General features: G+C 38.1%; 1 long non-coding RNA gene and 1 pseudogene across 1 annotated transcript; one reads left to right on the top strand and one right to left on the bottom strand.

Moving 5' to 3' along the window:
• Window positions 1-2,483: 2,483 nt before the first annotated feature.
• LOC137241672 (trans-1,2-dihydrobenzene-1,2-diol dehydrogenase-like) lies at window positions 2,484-3,735 on the bottom strand (annotated as a pseudogene).
• A 9,851-nt stretch (window positions 3,736-13,586) lies between these two features.
• On the top strand, window positions 13,587-15,217 carry LOC137242386 (uncharacterized). Its single transcript, XR_010950217.1, has 3 exons — window positions 13,587-13,718; window positions 13,774-13,907; window positions 15,100-15,217. It is a non-coding gene; the product is annotated as an uncharacterized lncRNA (long non-coding RNA).
• Window positions 15,218-24,524: the final 9,307 nt, after the last annotated feature.

Raw genomic sequence — 24,524 nt, 5'->3', positions numbered from 1 at the left:
TTAAAAATTTTTTCAATTAAGAAAAAATTTATCATAACAATAATAATGATAAAAAATTATTGTTAGGCCTTGAGCTCGATTCGAACCCGCGATCTTAAAATCAGTAGGCCGATATAACAACAAAAATTGTTAATACATCCCAGAGCACGGGGAAAAAAAGTGTCAATAAAATATGACACTATGGCAGCGTTGCCAACAAACAAGTCCAATTTTCACAGCTATTCTGCAACAGATGTCGCAGTGGTGTGAATATCAATTGGCACGAACCAGAATAGAAGTATGATTAATGAAGACAAACAGAAAACCGCTGTGGTGGCTGAATGGCTATAGCAGCGGCGCCTAAACGTTGCCGATGAAGGAATTTAGCAGTTCCCGAAATGGATCTATACAACGAGCTTTGGCAGTTGTCTAAAATTTTTTCTTTCTTCTATTCTAATTTAAAAATTTTTTCAATTAAGAAAAAATTTATCATAACAATAATAATGATAAAAAATTATTGTTAGGCCTTGAGCTCGATTCGAACCCGCGATCTTAAAATCAGTAGGCCGATATAACAACAAAAATTGTTATATTCAAAATATTTTTTTGTTATACATCTATTTTATAAATTTTGGTTAAAAGTTATTGACAAATTCGTTGCAATTAGATTGCCTTAAAAATCTTTGCAAACTTTGTGCGATTGCTGAATATTATTTTAATTAGAGCATAAAAAGCTTAGATTAGTAACGTAGAAAAAAACTTAGAATTATTAGGTTCTTATATAGTTTTTAATCAAGATTATTTCAGTGTGTCTTGTTCGTTTGTTGTATGTAGGTTTATGCTGTTGCAGAGCTGGATTTATTGGTCAGATACCGCCTTTGTTTATGCCGGTTGTGGCTCAGCGTTAAACACCGTCTCATGCTGTCTTCGAAGTCGATCCTGCCTTGCAGTTTGAAAACGTCTAAATTAATAGGAATGGACAATGAAAATAATGACATTTTAAAACAATTTAAACGTAAAAAGTCAAAGCAAAGAGGATAAATTATGAAGAGACGTCACTCGTTACTCGCAGCCATATGCTCAATGTTTTCCAAGAGGTAGTCGCTGATTTTTTTGGGCGAGATGTGCATAAAATGTCTTCTAACCATTTTCGTGGGGTACTTGCGTTTATTTTTCCGCCTGTATTTAATTACCTAATTAATTCTCTTTCCAAAAATCACAGTTGCATAAAGTGCCTACACTGTAGGAATAAATGCGAGACAATTAAAAAATGTTCCTCTTAGAAAAAATTCGGCATATATTTTTTGATTTCTGGGAGTTACTCGCCACTCGTAGAAGACTGGTGGCTCTTATTTTATTTATCCTCTTTGCATTGTTGCTCAACACAAGTTTCCTGAAAGCGCCGATTGTGACGCAGCCATTTTGACGAGGCCATTTACAGTACGGCATCACATCACCGCAATCAGCTGTTCTATTTGTTTTCAACCGAGGTTCCTATAGCTTTCGTAATGTTGCGGAAATTTTTAACAAATTCCAATAACTATGTGCCGTTGCTTCACAGAAGACAGCAAGTAAGATTAAAATTAACGAGTTACTGAATATTTTTAATTTAGTTCATACATGACCTACAGATATCAACACCAAGTACGATGATGAAACACTATTGGATCAAGCGCACATAGACGAAGCTGTGAGAGTGAATCCTTTGTTGGCTAGAGTGTCCCCGGCACAATGGCGTAATGTACATGAAGCACTCATGAATCACGGTCTCAATACGAGCAATTTCCTGCGCATTGCAACCGGTAATCCGGAGGTGTTTGCACGTCCGACACAACGTCTAGTTGATGCAATGGAATTTTGGCGCAGCTTTCAATTCACCGAGAAGCTAATGTTTTTACTGCTAACAAAATATCCAGAACTTTTAGATGTGAACGAAAACATGCGTTTACGTAAACATATTGGTTATTTGAAATCATTTGCTGGCACTAGCAAAAATGTTTGGAAATTGTTAATGAATTGTCCGGATTTACTTGAACAGTCGGAGCGACGTGTCGAAGAAAAGGTGACGTACTTCAAAGAGGTAATGCGTGTGGAAATACCTGAAATAATAAAATCAGAAGCGTTATCTAAGCCATTAGAGGAGATACGTTGCCGCCATGTCTTTCTTGAAAGACTGTGTCTATTCAAACCAAGACCACTTAAAGTAGTTCCAGATGAGCCAACTAAGAATCCACTTTTATATCAAATAACCAATATATCGGACAATGCATTTACAACTAAGGTGTGCCATGTTACACTTGCTGAATTTGAAGCATTTAAAGAGTCGTACGCACGGGAATTGAAACGAAAACAGGATGCTGAATACGAAGATGAGGATATGCAGCTAGTACGCGGGTATAAAAAGCATTGAAAAGCTCATAGATATTTTTGTTAGTTACATGTCACATATATTAATTTAATTAAAAAAAAAAAAACAATGGTTTTAAAATTCCGATGTGAATTTCTTATTCGAACGATTTGCACAAATTTGTTTTATCCTCTGCGTAAGTAACGCCCAACTGTCTACGAATTTGATCCTCAATATATGACAATGCCAAACCTTCTTTATGAATAAGTAAATCACTTTGTGTTTTGTGCTCTAAAATGCAATGACGTACCTCTTCTGCTTCAAAACTCAGCGCTAAGCGATTGGGAAAATATGTTGATAAATCACTTTTTGGAAATGGAATTTCTTTTTCTTCGCCATTTACATCTATAATTTTCACAGGACACCAATAGTCCGGTACCTAGTTTCATTGAAAATTCCATAGCTCATATTAATTTATGTATACACGTTTTTTATATCGTCTTTGAAAGTTCAAACCACATATAAAACAGCTTTCACTATAGAGGGATCTTAATACCAAAAAGTGGAACAAATGCCATACGCCCAGTAGTAAGCCGACAGTTTTGGAGGCGAATTGATATAACCACCTCAAATCTTCAAAGAACACATGACCAAGAACAGTTGTTTGGAACTTTCACCGACGATATGTTTACGACTATAAATTATACTAACAGTCATAGTGCCATCGATTCCTTTTATAATTGCTTTATTATCGAATCGTTTCAGACCGCTAAGCATTAGTTCAGCTTTCCGATCAGGACCATACTATAGCACAATTTTAGCTTCTTCATCAACACCATCCTTATTCAATGTACCATTAGCCATGATATTTTTTGGGAAATAGCCGAATATCCACAATGCGAACTGTAAAGCGTAGACACCCAATCCAAGTGTAACACCACCACCAAGACTGCGCCGCCTAAGAGGAAATACACATTCAGAGATAAGTAATAAGTAAATGATTTACTCATCCACTCATATATCACTTACATTACACGGCCGACTTTTTCCATTGGCAAACCGAATGTGCAATTAACATAGAGCACCTCACCCAGGGCGTTGTTCTCGATCTGTTTGCGTATGTATTGATATGCGGGTACACAAAGTGACCAAATTCCCTCCATAAGGAAACAGCCTTTGCTATGCGAATGTCCTATCAATTGCAACGTTTGATCCTCATTTATACAAAGTGGTTTCTCACAGAGTACGTGCTTGTCATGGTCCAGAATCATGCGACTTATTTCCAAGTGAAAGGGGTTTAGTGATGAAATGTAGACAACATCTAGAATGAAAGAGACTACAGTTGATACATGAAGGTAAATAACGGGAAGAGGTTTCTGACATGCATCTTTTTGTGACCATACCACTTTTGTTCAATGCTTGGTTTACGTTAACCGTTACGTTCACCTACGCGAGGCCAATCCTGTTATAAATATGAATATTTAGCAGGCAACAACAACAACAGCAACAACAAAAGCAGAGTAATAAAGATATTTGACAAAAGAAATTAACGATCTCAAATAGATGTATTGTTGTTGTTGTAGCAATAAGGACACTCCCCGAAGGCCTAGGGGATTGTTATCGATGTTGATGATCCTTTGCCGGATGCAGATCCGGTACGTTCCGGTACCAGGCCCGACCATCTCGGGAACGATTTGTTATGGCCACATGCGACCTTCTAGGCCATCTCATCCCCTAGATCCATGAGGAGTTCGGGGTCGCAGAGCCTCGGCTGTTATTGAAACAGGACTCGCCACGGATAGGTGAGGTCGACAATTGGGTTTGGAGAAGCTATGGTAATTCTTTACTTTAGCTCACAACTGCTAAAACTAAAATATTGCGAGGTGTCAAAGACGCGTTATGAACCCAGGACCACGAATCCGAAAGCGGAGTTCCGAAACCGGGGGTGGGATCCGAAGTAATTTTGCGCAGAACACCTTTCTTAGGTGGGTCCAACACCGGTTGCAGTTGTGAGCTAAAGTAAAGAATTACCCTATGATTTAATTAAATTATATATTTGAAACAATGGAAACAACTGAAAACTTTACACGAATACCACTCTTATGATTTGCCCAAGTGAATCTGATTCTCAGGCTCCAAATAGTATTTTTTTTAATATACTTGTGCATTATTTTTTTTACAATGTAGCTATTGGTTACTGTTAATTATATTTACCAACAAAGGCTTTTAACTCATAGTCAACGTCAAAAGATTTACCCGTATCGCCAAGCGCGGGTTGTAGTGACACAGAAACTGGACAATAAGGAGGAACTTCAAACGTTCAGTTTGTTGTGGCGGATATATTTGCTCATGCGATAAATACAAGTCTTTACGACGGTGATGCCACGGTGATGCACAATTTTTTTTGTGGGCACGAACACAACAACAACCACATGAAAATCACCAACTTCAACTGCAAATATCTCCGGACAGAGATAAAATTTTTACTTTCCGCCTTCGGATTACGCGTCTTCTGACACCTCTCTCGCTATTTTTGGTAGCGCATTAGAAGTCGACCCCTCAACTAGACTATTACCATAGGGAAAAATATTCGCAACGACCACCTTCATCAAGGCAGCGATGGTCACATTTTTCACAATGTTCATTTATATACAAAAACAATTACCCCACCTGATGCTGAGAGACTACTTTTTCTTGGCTTTCCAACAAACATGCATTAAAAGACAACATAAATTGAAACATTTTCCCCACAACATCTTTTCCACAATCACAAAAGAAATTGCATGCACGAATTGAATTATTCACTGTACGCAGATGCTACCAAAAATTCAATAACCTACATCCATTAAAACTCACTTTATTTTGGTTCCTTTGTGGAAAATATAAATGCAAATACCGTAGCGCACACAACACTTAATTTAAATTTAGTTTTTATTATATCCGAAATTATTTGTAAAAAAATTTTTATTACTCTGCTGTTGCGTTTCAAGCTGAAAATAACAAATGGCGGATTCGCAGAAAATTTTTGTGACGTATTTGAGGGTACATAGCATGTAAGAAAAGGCAAGCATATATGTATCGGGCATTTCAATTAGGCCATCTCATTCTGCCATACTAACAATTGTGGAACAATGTGGGATATTTTGTTATTGGTCGCCATCTTTGGTCACTAGATTTTTGCTGGGCGTTGTAATCCTGATACCCAGCAAGAATCTATTGACCGAAAATGGCGACCAACAACAAAATATCCCAAATTGTTCCACAATTGTTAGTATGAAAGAATGAGATGGCCTAATTTAAATGTCCGATTCATATATGCTTGCTTTTCTTACATGGTATGTACCCTCATATATGTCAAAAAAATTTTCTGCGAATCGTCCATTTGTTTTCAGCTTGAAACGCCGCAGACGTACCGCATTGAAAAAGTTGCAAATTTCCAAATAAATTGAAGAAATAGTGTTTTATGTCTGTATAAAAAATAAAAGTGTACATTTTTCATAAAGAAACATAATTCACAACAATATCAGCACAAGCAATCTCTAAATTTCGTACTGTAACGTGTGTTTGTATCTAGAACCAATTCTGCGAAGCCGCAATTGCTATTAAGAAATAAATTTTGAGCACAGCCAACCGTGGGCCTAATTTATTATAATTATTAAACTAAGTACAATTATAAAACTGAACAAGAAATACCAAAGAAGTGTTAATAATACTTGCAAAATCAGGGTCTTAATAGCTTGTTAAGTACGTGGAAAACTAAACAAAAAATGAATGAATGGTTATGTAGCGATATGGGAAAAGCCATTTTCTGTCACTAGATTTTTGCTGGGATGGTATTCCAGGTATGCCGCCCGCATCTACTGGACGAGGTGGTGCAATGACACCACATCCAGTTATGACAAGGTATATACCACAACAGCAGCCGGATTGTGAAATGCCGCGACAGCAGCAACAACAACCTATCTGCCAATGCCAAAATAGTCGGGCTATCAGCCACAACCTGGTCCACCTGGTTGTCCTCCATAACCTCAACATCCAGGTTATCCTCTACAACAACCAGGTACACCAGGTGGCTACATGGGTCAAATGATGCCACCAACACAACCTGGACAGGCGCCAATGCCCAGTGAGCCACCCATGCCGGGTCAACCCCCCAATACCCGCACGTCCTGGTTATAATGTATGCTAATACGACTAATATATTTCAAATATTGCTGATGATTATTTTTGTATTATTTTCTTTAGCAACCACCTGCACCTGTTACTGGTATATATCAACAATAGTGTGATCAAGCCCAACGCCGTTTAGATCCCGATCAGTTGCCAACTCCGGTAAGCGTTATCATTGAAAAACAGCGCTGGTGGTGCTTTTATTACTAATCAACAAGGTTCATTGCCACCATTGGTGACCACAAAATATGTGGTACGAAATCAGGGTAATTCCTCGCCACGTTACGTTAGGTATTGATATTTGAAATTAATTTTTTGTTTGGCAATTACATTGAACTTTCTCGTTTGCAGGCCTTTTTGTATTGCATACCTGCAACAGATGATTTATTGAAAGCAACAGCTTTGTCCTTTACACTTACTATCTCACCAATGGCACGCACTGGGCCCTATTCAGTAACTGTGAGTTTTAAAATGTACACTTTTTCTTCATATAATTTGTATGAAAGAAAAATGTACATTTCAAAACTCATAGTTACTGAATAGGGCCTCTGTTGAGGGTGAATATTGTTATGGTCCACTTGGGAGAGTCAACCTTGGAACGTACCAGTTGGCTAGTGATAGGGAAAAAGGTAGGATTCACCCTCACTCATGTCTGCCTGGGGTGGTTAAAACAAAATGTTGGTAGTTCGTGCGGGTGGCATCATCAAAAATTCCCATGACATTGACGAATTTTCAATAACACCTGGCTCAATTGTGTAGGTGGCTCATCTCATCAGCTGATTTTATTCGTTTCATTGTACTGGCCTAGAGATTGTCAAAACGTGATGGCAAATGCAAAATGCGACCGGTGCATTAGCAACTATGCGCTGTCGTGGTGATAAAATTTCAGCTAATTTGGCGCACAACGTCTCCACAACACACCAAAGTTGCAAAGATTTACGCTTTCTCTACGTCCCATTCACCTAACATCAACACAAAGGTTTGACAACCGGAACGCGACATGTTAATGATGTAGGAATGAACTAACCATAACCATGAACCAATCGATAATCGCCGCCACAGTTAGATAACTGCGTTTTTCCATCCCTGGATGGAATGAAAAATTTTTCTTGCAACGCCAGGACGGCATTGTGCGCCAATTTGGAAAAAAAGGAAGAAAAAGTGCGTTGAGTGTGGTCGGCCGCAATAAATATTTTCTCCGGAAAGGGGATAATAAAAAAAAAGGTTTGGCAAAGGTGGTGGCCGAAATTGAAAAAAATCTGCTAAAGTTTTGTAGCGCGTGCTAAACCCGTATAATTAATAAAAATTTATTTAGCGCAGCTTGTCGATAATTCGTTGTTTAATTACGCGTGTATTATACCGCCAGCTAGCGAACCAAAAAGCTTTCGCGCAGACATCACCGTTTTACAGCCGCACGGCGCCATTCGACAAAGCAATCACCAGACATTCCGTTAATAATTTTCAATTAATTTTCCATCTAATCAATGTTGCTATAAGATAATTAATTCTGTATACATAAATTAACTAAATCATCCGTGTGTGCTTCGTAAGTGTGAAGGGACTTTTTGGGACCAGCGTATAATCAAGAACGCTCTTTAAATGTGCTTAGCGCAACCACCACCAATAGCCAACCACCATCGCCAGTGCCCATAACAACCGCTTCGACGCGCAACCACCATCAATAGCGCCATCGAAACCGTGCGCTGCCACCATTACTGCGTGCAACAACCGCTTCGGCCGCGCAACCACAACCGCAACGCCATCGGCAGCGCCTACCAAACGCACAACAACCACCAGGCTTACCACTACCACTAGCTACAACAACACCAGCAGGGCCGCTAAGCATAGGCCTGCCGCAAACCCAGCTTTTACAACAACACCAGCAGGGCCGCCAAACATAGGCCTGCTGCAACACCAGCTTTTACAACAACAGCAGGGCCGCCAAACATAGGCCTGCTGCCACCACCACCTACTTTTACAACAACAGCAGCAGGGCTGCTAAACATAGGCATGCTGCAACGCCAGCTGTTACAACAATACCAGTAGGGCCGCCAAAAATAGGCCTGCTGCAACGCCAGCGTTTACAACAACACCAGCAGGGCCGCCAAACTTAGGCCTGCTGCAACGTCAGCTGTTACAACAATACCAGTAGGGCCGCCAAACATAGGCCTGCTGCAACGCCAGCGTTTACAACAACACCAGCAGGGCCGCCAAACATAGGCCTGCTGCAGCGCCAGTTTTTACAACGACACCAGCAGGGCCGCCAAACATAGACCTGCTGAAACATCACCTACTTTAACAACAACAACAGCAGGGCCCCGAACATAGGCCTGCTGCAACACTACCTACAACAACAACGACCGTGAAACATGGTGAGTTCGTTCCGTGACACGGACAAGTTAGTTTTTATAGTTTACTTAATACTGCCGTAAGCCTTCAAAAGGGAAATTAACCTTTTTTTCTCTCGAAATTGATTTCATAATTCCAACCATAATTTTAAGAAGTTTAAAATTACTTGAACCATTGCTTAAAACTCGAATGTACGGGCCTAGTCTCTAAAGTTCAACTCTTGAAAACCATTTCGAAATTGCAAATGGCATAATTTAAAGTGTAAGACCTTTCGCGCGCATTGAACGTTCTACTAGCGTTTTTTGGAACGTACTTTCAAAAGAGTTTTTGCATTAGCTTATTAGCAGTGGTTGAAGTAATATTCTTGTAATGTAGTTGTATAGGTTCTAAGGAAATAATACCGTTGGTTAGTTCTATTTCGTGTTATAGATGTAACGCTTTAATTATATACGTATATATTTACAATTATTTATCTTATTATTTGTTTCTTATTACATTTGGAGCAAGCGTTTTGTCACCTTGTCTCTATAACTTAATGCGTAGGACTTCTTTTGAAGAAAACAGATTTACGTAAAATTCAGGATCTATTAATGTACACTTCTTCAAAAAGAAATTTTTTTTTAACCGAAGGTCCGTAACATTAGTAAAGATATTTTCAATATGCCCACCTAAAAAAAAAAGGAGAAAATTTTAAATACATTTTTTTTAGTCACCTAAATATCGTATGTAGATCACTTAAAACGAACCAATAAAGCCACAGAAACCCTAAAAAAAAGGAGAAAATTTTGAATACATTTTTTTTAGTCACCTAAATATCGTATGTAGATCACTTAAAACGAACCAATAAAGCCACAGAAACCCAAAAAAAGGGGAATTATGACACGAAGTTATATCTTGTAACCACCAAATACAAATGCATTAACAAATTTTACTTTCCCAGTTTCCTGGCGATAGCCGTATGCGAGCTCGTTTGCGAATCTTTTGCAGGAACCTATAGGTACATTTTTTTTTATTTATTGGTTGCAAGTAAACAATGTTGGTTTTAAAACAACATTTAGAGAAACTACTACCTTATACGAGGGCTATTCATTTGCACACATAAATACAATCTTAATATAGTTTTCATTACATATAGTTTTTTTCATTACATAGTTTGTATTACATAATTATATAGTATATAAAATAATTAAACGTACGAAAAGAAATATAGATATATAAGCTAATACTCATACATATGCAGATATATATATAATAGTATTGGACATCTTCAAGAATGCGGTATACGTTTAGCGACAATCGCAAGCGGTTGAATGCATAGTCTATGAATTATTTTAAAATGAATTTTGAATAAACTTTTGTAATTAAAATGGGAATGCTGGAATTCTTTTGATTTAGAAGGCATAGGTAACTTAGGAAAGGGGCCACCGAAAAATAGGTGCGACGGTGGCCATTAATTTGAGGGTGGGTAAAGTACCGGGCGTCGCAACAATATCCGCGAAGCCCCCCATGTATATTCGGCCTGTTTCTTTATTTTTGTAATTTTGAGCAATTTTTTTTTTTTTTGATTTTTCATGAATGGTAACCGGTCATTGCCGGTTCGGTTAATTTTTTTTCTGCTTTAGATTTTTTTTATTTTCCTTTTTGAGTTTTAAATTTTAAATGTTTAACGGTCTGTTCCTGGCATCCGGTTCTGCCGGATGTCGTTTTATTTTCAGATGTAAGCGTTTTGAATTAGTTCTGCGCTGTTTGACCATATCAAAGGCATGATATGACCTTTTCTGTTTATGGCGCAGGACGGTAAGGTTGGCAAGAACCCCGCCCAGTCGACATGACTAGCCACAGAGCACCACTAGATCATGCCGACTGCCTTCCTTACTGATCCATTAAAGATGTGAATCCATAACAATATGAGCCACCCATTGTAAATTTTGGTGAATTAAATTAGATGTAATCGTTTACAAGGCTAAAATGCAATTTGTAGATGCTGGTCGTCGTTTCCAATGTCTAATGTGTAAAGTAACAACAGATGGTGAAAAAAATCTTTCACTTTCACTTTCTTTCATTGATCCATATTTTTTCTCAACAGTGCCAACTGAATATTTCCAACATTTGGGCCACACAGGACAGCGGGTCGATAAATATGAACGTCCTGAACTTGTATTGGATACATGAGTTTTTGTGTAAAAAATGTTTGGGTACCGATAGCTCTCAAGGTAAACCACAACCCATATCCAACATCAATGCCTCGCATTCAATTGTGGACTGTACGCACTACATTGGGTTCACGCCGCATGGACAAGTATATTGTTGATTCCAGTGGTAGGGCCACAATTTCAAATGATGGTGCAACCATTATGAAACTATTGGATATTATGCATCCAGCCGTAAAACTCTAGCCGACATCGCCAAATCTGAAGATGCTGAGGTAAGTTTTTTGTTATATTAGAATGTGTAGAATAAAAATTTTTCTCTTGTCAGGTCGGCGATGGCACCACTTCAGTAGTATTTTAAGGAGGGCAATCTTAAAACAAGTCAAGCCATATGTTGAGGAAGGCGTGCATGTACGTATCGTCATTAAAGCTATATGTAAAGCATTACAATTATGCATGACCAAAAATGACATGGCTGTACATGTCGAAGCGCCAATCAAAGGAACAACAACGTGCTTTATTAGAAAAATGCCCTGCCACAGCAATGACCTCCAAACTTATTAATCAACAAAAAGATTTATTTTCTAAAATGGTTGTGGACGCTGTACTTTTCTTTGATGGACCCAACGTCATACAAAAAATATAAAATGGCATTATTAAATATAGAATTGGAATTCAAGACTGAGCGTGATAGTGCTGAAGTACGTGTTGATAATGTTCAAAAGTATCAGGAAATTGTTGAAGCTGAATGACGTATTCTGTACAATAAACTTACTTACTTACTTACTTAATTGGCGCTTAACCGTCTAAACGGTTATGGCCGTCCAACAAGGCGCGCCAGTCGCTCCTTCGCTCCGCCAACCGGCGCCAATTGGTCACACCAAGGGAGTTTAAATCGTTTTCCACCTGGTCCTTCCAACGGAGTGGGGGCCGCCCTCTACCTCTGCTTCCATAGGCGGGTTCCGATAGAAACACTTTCTTGGCCGGAGCATCATCTTTCATTCGCATAACATGGCCTAGCCAGCGCAGCCGCTGCGTTTTAATTCGCTGGACTATGTTGATGTCTGCGTATAGCTCGTACAGCTCATCATTAAATCTTCTTCGGTACTCGCCATCGCCAACGCGTAGAGGTCCATAAATCTTTCGAAGAACTTTTCTCTCGAACACTCCCAAAGCCGCTTCATCTGCTGTTGTCATGGTCCATGCTTCTGCCCCATATAGCAGGACGGGTACGATAAGTGACTTGTAGAGTATGATTTTCGTTCGCCGAGGAGGACTTTACTTTTCAATTGCCTACCTAGTCCAAAGTAGCATTTATTGGCAAGATTGATTCTTCGCTGGATTTCAGTGCTGATGTTGTTGCTAATGTTGATGCTGGTTCCCAAATAAACGAAGTCTTTTACTATTTCGAAATTATGGCTGCCAACAGTAGCGTGGTTGCCAAGGCGCATATGCGCTGACTCTTTGCTCGATGACAGCAGGTACTTCGTTTTGTCCTCATTCACCATCAAACCCATCTTTACCGCTTCTTTTTCCAGCTTGGAGTAAGCAGAACTAACAGCGCGGGTGTTTTGGCCGATGATATCAATGTCATCAGCATATGCCAGTAATTGCACGCTTTTATAGTATATTGTTCCAGTGCGGTTAAGTTCTGCAGCTAGTATAATTTTCTCCAGCATCAAATTAAAGAAATCGCACGATAGGGGGTCACCCTGTCTGAAACCTCGTTTAGTTTCGAACGGCTCGGAGAGGTCCTTCCCAATTCTGACTGAGCTGATGGTGTTGCTCAACGTCATTTTGCACAATAAACTACCCTTCAAAAAACGCAAGTACTCCATAAATAGTGTAAGGAATACTCCTTTAGGAGTATAGGAGTGTTCCAAAACTAATCTGTATTCATACAAAAAATGTGCTCCAATTAATATTGCGATATCCTAGGAGAGGAGTAGGTGATCCCACTCTCGCTTTGTTTGTGAGTATTCCATAGAGTACATACGTGAGAGTACTTTCCAAAGTACTTTCACTGTAGTACTCCATGGAGCACCCACAGAGGATTATGTGCCCAAGTACTAAAGAGGAATTGTGTCGGAAAGAATTATCGAAGTGAATTTAATTTAAAATGAAAGTAAATGAAGAGGAGCAATACAACTTTTATATTTTACACTACGAATATTCTTATGTTATTTAGCATTTGCGTGAATAAAGAAACTAATATTTCTCTATACATACTATAGTATGTATACATAAAACCAGTGCGCGGTTGCATTTTATCAGAGTTGCCATAGTAAAATTTTATTATCAGTTATTGCATGCAATATTTTACTTTTGGCAACTCTGGCGGATTGTCATAGTGTCGTGACCACTGTCGTTAAAAAACGAGCAATGATCGGCTGATGGTAGTGCGCAAACGCATTGCAAAGGAGTATTGTTAGAGTACTCCAACATGAAGAACACGTAATCCAACAATTTTTGCAGGGTAGCTAAGTAAGGGTCCAATGTTGTGTTATCTAAACTACCAATTGGTGGTGTTGTTACACAGTATTTTGCAGATCGTGATATGTTCTGCGCTGTTCATGTACCAGAAGAAGATTGGAAATGTACAATGAAAGCTAGTGGTGGTGCTGTTATGACTACAGCTAATGTTATTAATTCAAGTGTTTTGGGTCAATGTGATTACTTTGAAGAACGGCAAGTTGGTGGTGAACGTTTCAACATTTTCCAAGGTTTGCTAGTGCGTTTGACATTAATTTTATGTTTATAGTTTATAATTATTTAAAGGTTGTGTTAATGCTAGAACACGTACATTGATTTTACGTGGCGGTGCCGAACAATTTTTGGAAGAAACTGAACTTCGTTACATGATGCTATAATGATTGTGCGGCGTACAATTAAACATGATTCTTCTGTTGCTGGTAAGTCAAAATACAAATTGAAAAAAATGTCTAATCTTAAATTGTTAAGTAATATAATGAAAATATTGTGTCCAACTACGGAAGAAAAAAATATAAGATTTGTGTCAGTGAAATGATAATTATTGCTTTTGGTTGTTAGTTTTGAGGCATCGTCTTCGAGTGCCTTCTGATGTTGTTGTAGCAGTGCTTCGCCCCACCTAATAGCTGCAACCGATCATAAATTGTCATCAATATCCTCTAACGGGAGTCCAAGGAAACGTGCTGTTTCAACAGGGGTGGACCATAATGAAAGGGGTGTTAGATGCGTTGGTTCCACATTACAATTAAAGAGATAGTTTTTGTCATGTGGGGACAGATTGCAAGCGGGGCATACATTTTGCATGTCGGGGTTGATTCTGGATATGTAAGAGTTTAACCTGTTACAGTATCCAGCACGAAGTTGAGCTAGAGTGACTTGCGTTTCCCTGGGAAGTATGCGCTCCTCTTCCGCAAGTTTTGGGTACTGTTCTTTGAGTACTGGATTCACCGGACAATTTCTGCCATAAAGGTCCGACGCCTGTTTGGGGAGTTCACCAAGGACCTGCTTGTGTTTTTTTGCTTCATACGGCTGAATTTTCAGGTGCAGTATTTCCTCATAGTGCTTACGGAGTTGACTCCTTAAGATCCTGGGCGGTGTTGGCTCATCAATCAGATGTCTGTTGGAATGCCCAGGTTCCTGTTCGGTTAGAATTTCATTTCTTTCACTTATTGGAAGTACTCTCGCCTCATTATGTAGATGATGTTCTGGGGACATAAGGAGACAACCCGTGGCGGTTCTGAGGGCAGTATTTTGGCATGCCTCTAGCTTCTTCCAGTGGGTAATTTTTAGGCTTGGCGAGCATATGGTGTAGGAAACAATAGTGACTCCTTCTGGTGGTGAAGATAGCTATTGATATGTGGAAGTTGGGTTAGGACACCGGTTTGAATTTGAGTTTTTTTGAAGTTATTGCAAAAAGCGTTGAGGATTTTAATATCTTATGAAGTACCTTTGTAAATGTTTCTGAGAATGAAGAATGAGACCTATTCAACTCAATTTTCACCAGGACAAGGCCGCTGAGACTTTGCTATACTTTAACATACAATACTTTACCCCTTTTTAGCAGAACTATAATTTTGATTTTATCAAATTTTAAAAATGTTTCTTCCTCTGCAGTTCAGCATATCTTTTGCCAACACAGGTTGGCGATGTGTTTGCGCAGGACCGTGCTTTCGCTACTTTATAATGAATATCAATTCCTATCAATGGATATTGCGGCGCGCGATTGACCAACAAGACATTGCCACGACACCTTTGAGTATTCTTGATCTGAAAATTAATATGCAACAAATTTGTACAACAAACGAACAACACACACTGAAATAAATGGTTAAAAAGTATCTAAGAATCTAATAATTCTAAGCTTTTCCTACGTTCGTATTCTAAGTTTTTCATGCTCAAATTAAACAAAAATATTCAACAATCGCACAAAGTTTGCAAAGATTTTTAAAGCAATTTAATTGCAACGAATTTGTCAATAATTTTTAACCAAAAGATATAAACTAGATGTATAACAAAAAAGTATTTTGAATATAAATATTTGTGATAAACTTAACTGAAATAATTATAAGTTTTTTCCTACGTTACTAATCTAAGCTTTTTATCCTCTAATTAAAATAATATTCAACAATCTCAAAGTTTGAAAAGATTTGTAAAGCAATTTAATTGCAACGAATTTGTCAAAAATTTGTAACCAAAATTTATAAAATAGAGAGAGAGTACCTATGTTTATTATTGCAAAATCACGAAGAAAGAAAATTGCATGAAGTACCCTCAATCTAAGATTATTCCACTGAATGTATATATCGCATTTTAAACTAAAAAATGTGAAAACTTAAAAAATTTTAAATCGGTATTTAAGTGTAAATCGATCCATGAAAGCATAGTGAAATAACTTATGTTTTTTTGGTAGTTAACGTTATCGTTTAGCCTGGTTATGTTAGTAATTTTGTTATTTTTGTGGTATAAATCAACATTCAACACGAAGTTACTCTGATTATGAGTTGAAATACTTTTTGGTTTAGGTTGCGATATGTAAAATTACATATTTTTGTCCACAGTTCTAAAATGTAAAGGAAACAAATTTATGTTTGTCCAATTATTAAAAAGATATTGTTATATTAATGATATAGAGAAGCGCGAACACGAATGCAAGTGGTTTCGAACCACTGGTAGGCAATTCACCACTTAAACTGTCAGTTTGTAAACTTACATTTTTCTCTAATATCAATTACAAAAACCATTGTATAAAGCAATATGAGCAAAGCTCGCTAATTAAATACATATGATCAAGTTGATATAATAGTAACAGCGGAAGTTTTAAAAACAAATACTGTAAAAATCCGAACAAATGTTACTAAGCTTTCAAAAGCGCGCCTAAAAATCATATCCACACCATTAGGAATAAACTACATACAGAGTGTATGTGCCTACATGGTGATCAAAAGGAATATAAACAAAAAGGCAACTCTTAGAGACCAATTGTACAGCGAACAACGGAACATTCATATGGCGTAGCAGCTAAAGGCTTGCACTGATATGAATGTTGGAGATTCGAGTTCAACACTCAGCTCCCGAAAAGCTAGCTGATGAAGAATTGAAATTCAGAAACATGTCCTAGTAACCATCGCCGTTTGTAAACTTACATTTTTTCTTTAATATCAATTAAAAAACCATTGTATAAAGCAATATGAGCAAAGCTCGCTAATTAAATACATATCATCATGTTGATATAATAGTAACAGCGGAAGTATTAAAAACAAATACTGTAAAAATCCGAACAAATGTTACTAAGCTTTCAAAAGCGCGCCTAAAAATCATATCCACACCATTAGGAATAAACTACATACAGAGTGTATGTGCCTACATGGTGATCAAAAGGAATACAAACAAAAAGGCAACTCTTAGAGGCCAATTGTACAGCGAACAACGGAACATTCATATGGCGTAGCAGCTAAAGGCTTGCACTGATATGAATGTTGGAGATTCGAGTTCAACGCTCAGCTCCCGAAAAGCTAGCTGATGAAGAAGTGAAATTCAGAAGAATGTCATAGTAACCATCGCCGTTTGTAAACTTACAATTTTTCTCTAATATCAATTACAAAAACCATTGGATAAAGCAATATGAGCAAAGCTCGCTAATTAAATACATATGATCATGTTGATATAATAGTAACAGCGGAAGTATTAAAAACAAATACTGTAAAAATCCGAACAAATGTTACTAAGCTTTCAAAAGCGCGCCTAAAAATCATATCCACACCATTAGGAATAAACTACATACAGAGTGTATGTGCCTACATGGTGATCAAAAGGAATATAAACAAAAAGGCAACTCTTAGAGACCAATTGTACAGCGAACAACGGAACATTCATATGGCGTAGCAGCTAAAGGCTTGCACTGATATGAATGTTGGAGATTCGAGTTCAACGCTCAGCTCCCGAAAAGCTAGCTAATGAAGAAGTGAAATTCAGAAACATGTCCTAGTAACCATCGCCGTTTGTAAACTTACAATTTTTCTCTAATATCAATTACAAAAACCATTGTATAAAGCAATATGAGCAAAGCTCGCTAATTAAAAACATATGATCATGTTGATATAATAGTAACAGCGGAAGTATTAAAAACAAATACAGTAAAAAATCCGAACAAATGTTACTAAGCTTTCAAAAGCGCGCCTAAAAATCATATCCACACCATTAGGAATAAACTACATACAGAGTGTATGTGCCTACATGGTGATCAAAAGGAATATAAACAAAAAGGCAACTCTTAGAGACCAATTGTACAGCGAACAACGGAACATTCATATGGCGTAGCAGCTAAAGGCTTGCACTGATATGAATGTTGGAGATTCGAGTTCAACGCTCAGCTCCCGAAAAGCTAGCTGATGAAGAAGTGAAATTCAGAAACATGTCCTAGTAACCATCGCTGTTTGTAAACTTACAATTTTTCTCTAATATCAATTACAAAAACCATTGTATAAAGCAATATGAGCAAAGCTCGCTAATTAAATAAATATGATCATGTTGATATAATAGTAACAGCGGAAGTATTAAAAACAAATACTGTAAAAATCCGAACAAATGTTACTAAGCTTTCAAAAGCGCGCCTAAAAATCATATCCACACCATTAGGAATAAAATACATACCGAGTGTATGTGCCTACATGGTGATCAAAAGGAATATAAACAAAAAGGCAACTCTTAGAGGCCAATTGTACAGCGAACAACGGAACATTAATATGGCGTAGCAGCTAAAGGCTTGCACTGATATGAATGTCGGAGATTCGAGTTCAACGCTCAGCTCCCGAAAAGCTAGCTGATGAAGAAGTGAAATTCAGAAACATGTCCTAGTAACCATCGCCGTTTGTAAACTTACAATTTTTCTCTAATATCAATTACAAAAACCATTGTATAAAGCAATATGAGCAAAGCTCGCTAATTAAATACATATGATCATGTTGATATAATAGTAACAGCGGAAGTATTAAAAACAAATACTGTAAAAATCCGAACAAATGTTACTAAGCTTTCAAAAGCGCGCCTAAAAAACATATCCACACCATTAGGAATAAACTACATACAGAGTGTATGTGCCTACATGGTGATCAAAAGGAATATAAACAAAAAGGCAACTCTTAGAGACCAATTGTACAGCGAACAACGGAACATTCATATGACGTGGCAGCTAAAGGCTTGCACTGATATGATTGTTGGAGATTCGAGTTCAACGCTCAGCTCTCGAAAAGCTAGCTGATGAAGAAGTGAAATTCAGAAACATGTCCTAGTAACCATCACCGTTTGTAAACTTACAATTTTTCTCTAATATCAATTACAAAACCCATTGTATAAAGCAATATGAGCAAAGCTCGCTAATTAAATACATATGATCATGTTGATATAATAGTAACAGCGGACGTATTAAAAACAAATACAGTAAAAATCCGAACAAATGTTATGTTATGGATTCGCATTTACAGTGGAAGCAGTAAGGAAGGCGGTCGGCATGATGTGTTGGTGCACAGTGGCTAGTCATTGTCGGCCGGGGCGGGTCCTTGCCAACCTTACTGTTCCTGCGCCATAAACAGAAAAAAAGTTCCTATCATGCCTATGAAAACTGAAAGCTGTCAAAATCAAAAACCCTGACAGAAGCGCAGAGACCGACTCAAAACGCTTATCAATACAAAATATAACAACATCCGGCCGAACCGGATGTCACGGACAGACCGTTAACATTCAAAAATTTAAATTCAAACTCAAAAAAAACTGACGCAAAAAAAAACTACCGAACCGGACATGGCCGGTTACTAACGCTGAAAATCAAATTCAAAAAAAAAAACTGCTGAAAAATGAAATTGCAAAAAAAAGCTGAAAATTAAAATAAAAAGAAAAGGGCCGAATATATCTTGGGGGCACCGCGGGTGTTGTTGCGACGCCCGGTGCATATATCCCACCCTCAAAAAAACCATCGCCACCGACGCACCTTTAATTTCGGTGGCCCCTTACCTGGTAACCCTACGTGCCTTCTAAATGAGGAGAACCATCAGCATTCCCATATAAAATTTATTAATTACAATTCATTACTAATAACATATGTATGTAACTTGAAAAAAATAAGAAAAGCACGGGATTCTTAACAAGGGTGCTACAGCATAGGCTCCAAGCCAAAACAAGACTGCTTATAAGCGCCGTCCAAAAAAAAATTTGAAGTACGAACAGCTAGGGCGAAAATTCTCTAAATTTCGAAGTTGGAATTACATTAGGACATTTTATCTGGTTTCAGTTAATCATAACTTAATCAGCCACTTTTCATAGATAAGTCTTTCCTTGGCTTTAACCTTCACGTTCACCGTTTAGTCTAATGTTTCTAAGCGATTACTTATAAAGAAAAATGATTTTGCATATAATTACTATTTTTAAAAAAAAGTTTCTTTTCTCCTTATACTTGGTTTGCTCAGAGCAAAACGTACCAGAACTTCGTTACATTAAAATTGACGAAGCAAGTGTACTTGTATGATTTGTAAATATACTTTGTTGAAGTTTAAATTTGCTATGGTTAGATATAATTTCTTTTCCTTGTTTTTGTTAACTAGCAAAAAAAAGTTAAAATATTTTCATTCAACAAAATATACTTTAGAACTATAAAGTTTGAATAGAGATTTACAAATTTCCATGTTTGGGACTCTGCTTGGTTTATTGTTATTAATTTCAAGCAACATTTATTCATTAAAAAAAATTGTCTTTTTTTTTTTTTGGTTTTTCTTGTTGTAGCCACGTATATTATTATATTATTTACTTTGCTTATGTTCGGTTAACAAATAATATATATAAAGTGCTATAGTAGAACTCATTTTTGAGTGTAACCTAACATCGAATCGGTATAATGCTAATGCGCCTAGTATAACGATAATAACATCTAATATGTACTAAAAGAGTATTTACCAAAAGCAATAAAGATAAAATTGCGATAGCCATATGTATTACGTGCACGTAAATCACTTTCGTCTTGTTGTTCGAAAGATATTGCCCGCCATAGGGATTCATATGTATATATATATATATCTATATATTGCATTTGAAAGAAAAAAAATTTTGAATTCAAAATCCTTTTGCCAATTCGAGCATACTCGACAATCGACGAATGGCTGCTGTCGCAAAAAAAAAAAATTCATTAATTTTATGGTTAAGCTTCCAAAATGAATCGCTAAAACGTTTCGCGTGATAGCGACGGCTTATTATCCATAAAATGTATAGAGCCAACTTCAAACATCTTAAGGTGACAAAATATATTCGTAAAATGATCGAAAAAAAAATGCATGCTTCTTCTTTTTATGTAAAGCTAATGCTTAGGTAGGTATTAGGTAAACGGAATTATACTAGTGAATTGCTGAATACAATTTTAGTCATATTTAAATAGTTTTGATTGATATATTATATATAAGATGCATTCACAAATAAACGGAGTATGTTGGAATTAGCGTTGAGCGCTCTAACAGGTAAATGCTGATTGACCCGACTGAGACAAAACTGTCTGTTTATTTGTGAACAAACCTTTAAAATGTGTAAATATATTAAACGGTGGTTGCATTCTTTATTATCGTGTCAAGTTGCAAAACATAAGTGTTCAGGTAGTAATTCTTTTGGTTAGATAATTATTACAAGCTAAATTTAAATAGTGGCAATCAGTTAAGTGTAACTTTTCTTCTATAATACGTTAACTATCCTTGCATTTTTTATGTTGATAATTCTTAAAAAAAAATGTCGTAATTTTGAAAAAATTAAAATCGATCCTTGTCGAATGGTTTACCCGGGTTATATAAAACCCTCTAAGTACCACTTGGAAGTTCTTTTAACTACCCTGCAAAAATGCTATCGTCCTTCCACGCCGTTTGACTAGTTACTATACAGTCATAGATTCTATTCTTAGTCACATTTGCATGGGCGTGGGTAAGTCTCGTGACCATGGGTCTCTCTGCCGGCGTGTTGTCGCTGGTGGAGTTGACCCTGCCGGTGAAGTTGACGCTGATGTTGGTTGTGGTGCGCGGTCTTGGGCGCGCTGTGCTGGTACTGTTGGTGGTTGTTGCGCTCGGGTCCGAGGTGATCGAGTGCACTTTGTGGCAATGAAACTTCGGAATGACTTGGTGCTAAATTTGGCTTTCGTTGTATTACGCTGCCGCGTACTGCTGGCCCTGGAGGCGGAGGTGTTGGTTTAAGAGTCTTCTCGTAATTCGCTTGACCCTGTATTGTCCTTTATGGTCCGCAAGAAATTGCAAAACGGAAGATTCCAAACGGTTCGATATCAGTTAAAAGCTTCGCCACAATTAGAAGGCGTAAAAATATTCCCAAAAATTATTTTGCCAGTGTGCTGACCGGGTAGTTGGTTGATAAGTATGTGGGACTCCGTTAAACGCAAGCAGTGTGCGTTTTACCAGTCAGTGTTGGTGGTTTTTCACTGGTAGTTTCTATTGCCCCTTTGTGTAATTTTTATAAAACAAATACTGAATAAAACGTCTACCAACTTTCATGGCCGGAACCTCGTGCTAAAAGAAAGAGAATCTTTTCTTCCTAGTGATGGCCGGTCTGTCTTTTTTCTTGTTTTTGATATTTTTTCTATCGCCACTTTCGCCAGATCTCTAGGTGTGTTCGCGTGAACACGCTCCCAAGTGGGTCGTAGCCGTAGACCGTAGCAGCAGACCGTAACAAACCTGCTTCGCTTTGAAGACCTGACGATGAAGCGAACAGGAAACCGGATCATCTGTGGGAAGCTATAGCCAGGGATCTCCGACGACAAGCAACGTGGGGCACAACTCACCCCTGAGATAAGAGTCTCAAAGTCCTACTACGAAGCTAGCCGGGCAACATAGGTCCATCAAAAAAAACTAAGTCAAGTTGGGAATTAATTCTGTTTCCTAGTTTAAAAGGGCTTTGCGGCAATTAGACATTTGTTATGGAGAACTCGTCAAAACTCCGAAAGATGATTTCTAGTGGGTATTGCTCCCACAGGAATGCAAAACAAAAAAGTGTAGACATTTTGATCTGGAGAACTCGTCCAAACTCCGAGAGGCTAGTCCGACCTAAGCGTGGACTGCCAGGGTGTTCACGGTTCTCGGTGAGTACGCGTGTGAACAACCTATGAGGTCATTGCTCGGGGAGAATACTGGGCGAGATGTCCCCGACCGCCAAAACGCCCAGACAAAAAAAAAAGTCCAATTGGTAGGTATATAAAAAAAAAGTCAAATTGTAATTTGGCAAGGAAACGTTTTCTAGTTCATTGCGGGCGAATGTCCGACGCGTGAAAGCGACCTATCAATTTCCCATTTAGGTCCTCGAGATCATACAATGCATTGCCTATTTTTCGAAGCACACGACACTTAAGGTATTTCGGCAGGAATTTGGCGTTAATACCCTGTTTAAAGTTACTTAAGGCAAAGTTTCTTCGGAAAACTTCCTGACCTTCCTTGTAGTTGACTTGTCTAGAGCGCTTGTTATAGGTGGTTACTCCTTTATCCTTAGCCTGATCTAAATTTTTACGGATTTGCTCACGAATATTAGTCAACTTGTCAGTTCTGCTTACTACCGTAACCTGGTCTTCCCGAAGGCCGCCGAGTTTCCCTAAAATGTTGTACGTTGAGGCATGTTGGACCATATTTTGGCCATATAATGCAAAGTATGGAGAACACTGAATCGCCGTATGAAAATCACTTCTCTCGAAGTAATTTATGACGTTAACAGTGGTGGCTCTTTGCATGGGCTTTAGCCAAACGTATTTTGAAAGATGGTCTAACACTATAAAAAGAAATTGATTACGCCGCTTAGATCTTGGATACGGCCCTAGGAAGTCGCAATATAACCGCTGAAATTGCCTTTTGGATTCAAAGGTACTCCCTATAGGTGGCCTCGACTGCTGATTGGTGGGTTTTACCGTTTTGCAGGTGTCACAACGCTGGACGTAGTCCCTGACGTCCTTAGCCTGCTGCGGCCAGAAGTACTTCTGCCTAACACGTTCCAAGGTTTTCTGCCATCCGCCATGGTAACTCCGGTTAGCGTCATGTGCTAATCTCACTGCTTCCTCAGTCAACCCTTTTGGCAACCATAAACGCCACAGCGAGTCTTCTTCCCCTTCCATCCCCTTACGAAACTTAACTCTTTTGAAAATTACACCGTCCACCACTCGTAAATCCGGAAGTGATTCCTCGTTTTCGGTGACGGTCCGAATTAAGTCTAAATATTCGTTGCTGCTAAATTCGGGAGTGGTAGTGAAAGACAACTCATCGGCATCAAAATGCGACAGCACGTCTAGTACTACATTCAGGGTGCCCTTACGGAAGCGTCGCATTGTATTACGAATTCTTTGGAAAAGACTGGTTGAGCCAAGACAGGCGCCGAACTCAAGGCTACTTTTAGTTTTTCGAATGCCTCTATAGCTTCAGCGGTAATACTGTTTTCACACAGAAACTTAATGATCTCATTTCACCTGCTAATGAAATCTTAAATTTTTTGCTTTCACACAGAAGTAACTGCTCGATTAGTATGAAGGATGAGACAGACAATCATGGCGGAGCGATACAAGGTGGGAGCATGGTGACATACCTACAAACAAAAAAAATTCCATGTACTTGTAAATTCGATGGACAAATGTCAAAATCGTACTGCGCCGGTAGTTGATGTATCAAATCAAATAAAAAAGGTTATAATCAGCTGTTCGATGCGGTCACCTTGTATCGGTCCGCCATGCAGACAATGACATTTGCTTTGACAAATGACATTTTTAAGAACTGAACACACCAAAAACTAAAAAGCGGAAACGGAAGCGGAACGCTGCCAACAGAGTTGCATTGTGCTTTTGACTTCATTAGGCATTCGATTAGCTACTAATGAAATAATAATAGATTCGAATTTTGTAGGGAAGATTGAGCTCAATAAGCGTCTTAATGTAGAAAATTGCCTTTATTATTCAACAAGCCGTCTGTGTGAAAATAGTATAAGCTTGAACGGGCCTGCTGACTTGCGGAGACAGTCGGTCAAGGGAACTGCCAAGT

The sequence above is a fragment of the Eurosta solidaginis genome, chromosome 2 (genome assembly GCF_040869045.1).
Source record: "Eurosta solidaginis isolate ZX-2024a chromosome 2, ASM4086904v1, whole genome shotgun sequence".
NCBI classification, from domain to species: domain Eukaryota; kingdom Metazoa; phylum Arthropoda; class Insecta; order Diptera; family Tephritidae; genus Eurosta; species Eurosta solidaginis.
Note: the sequence above shows the minus strand (reverse complement) of the source record. Positions and strands in the feature narration are given on the sequence as shown.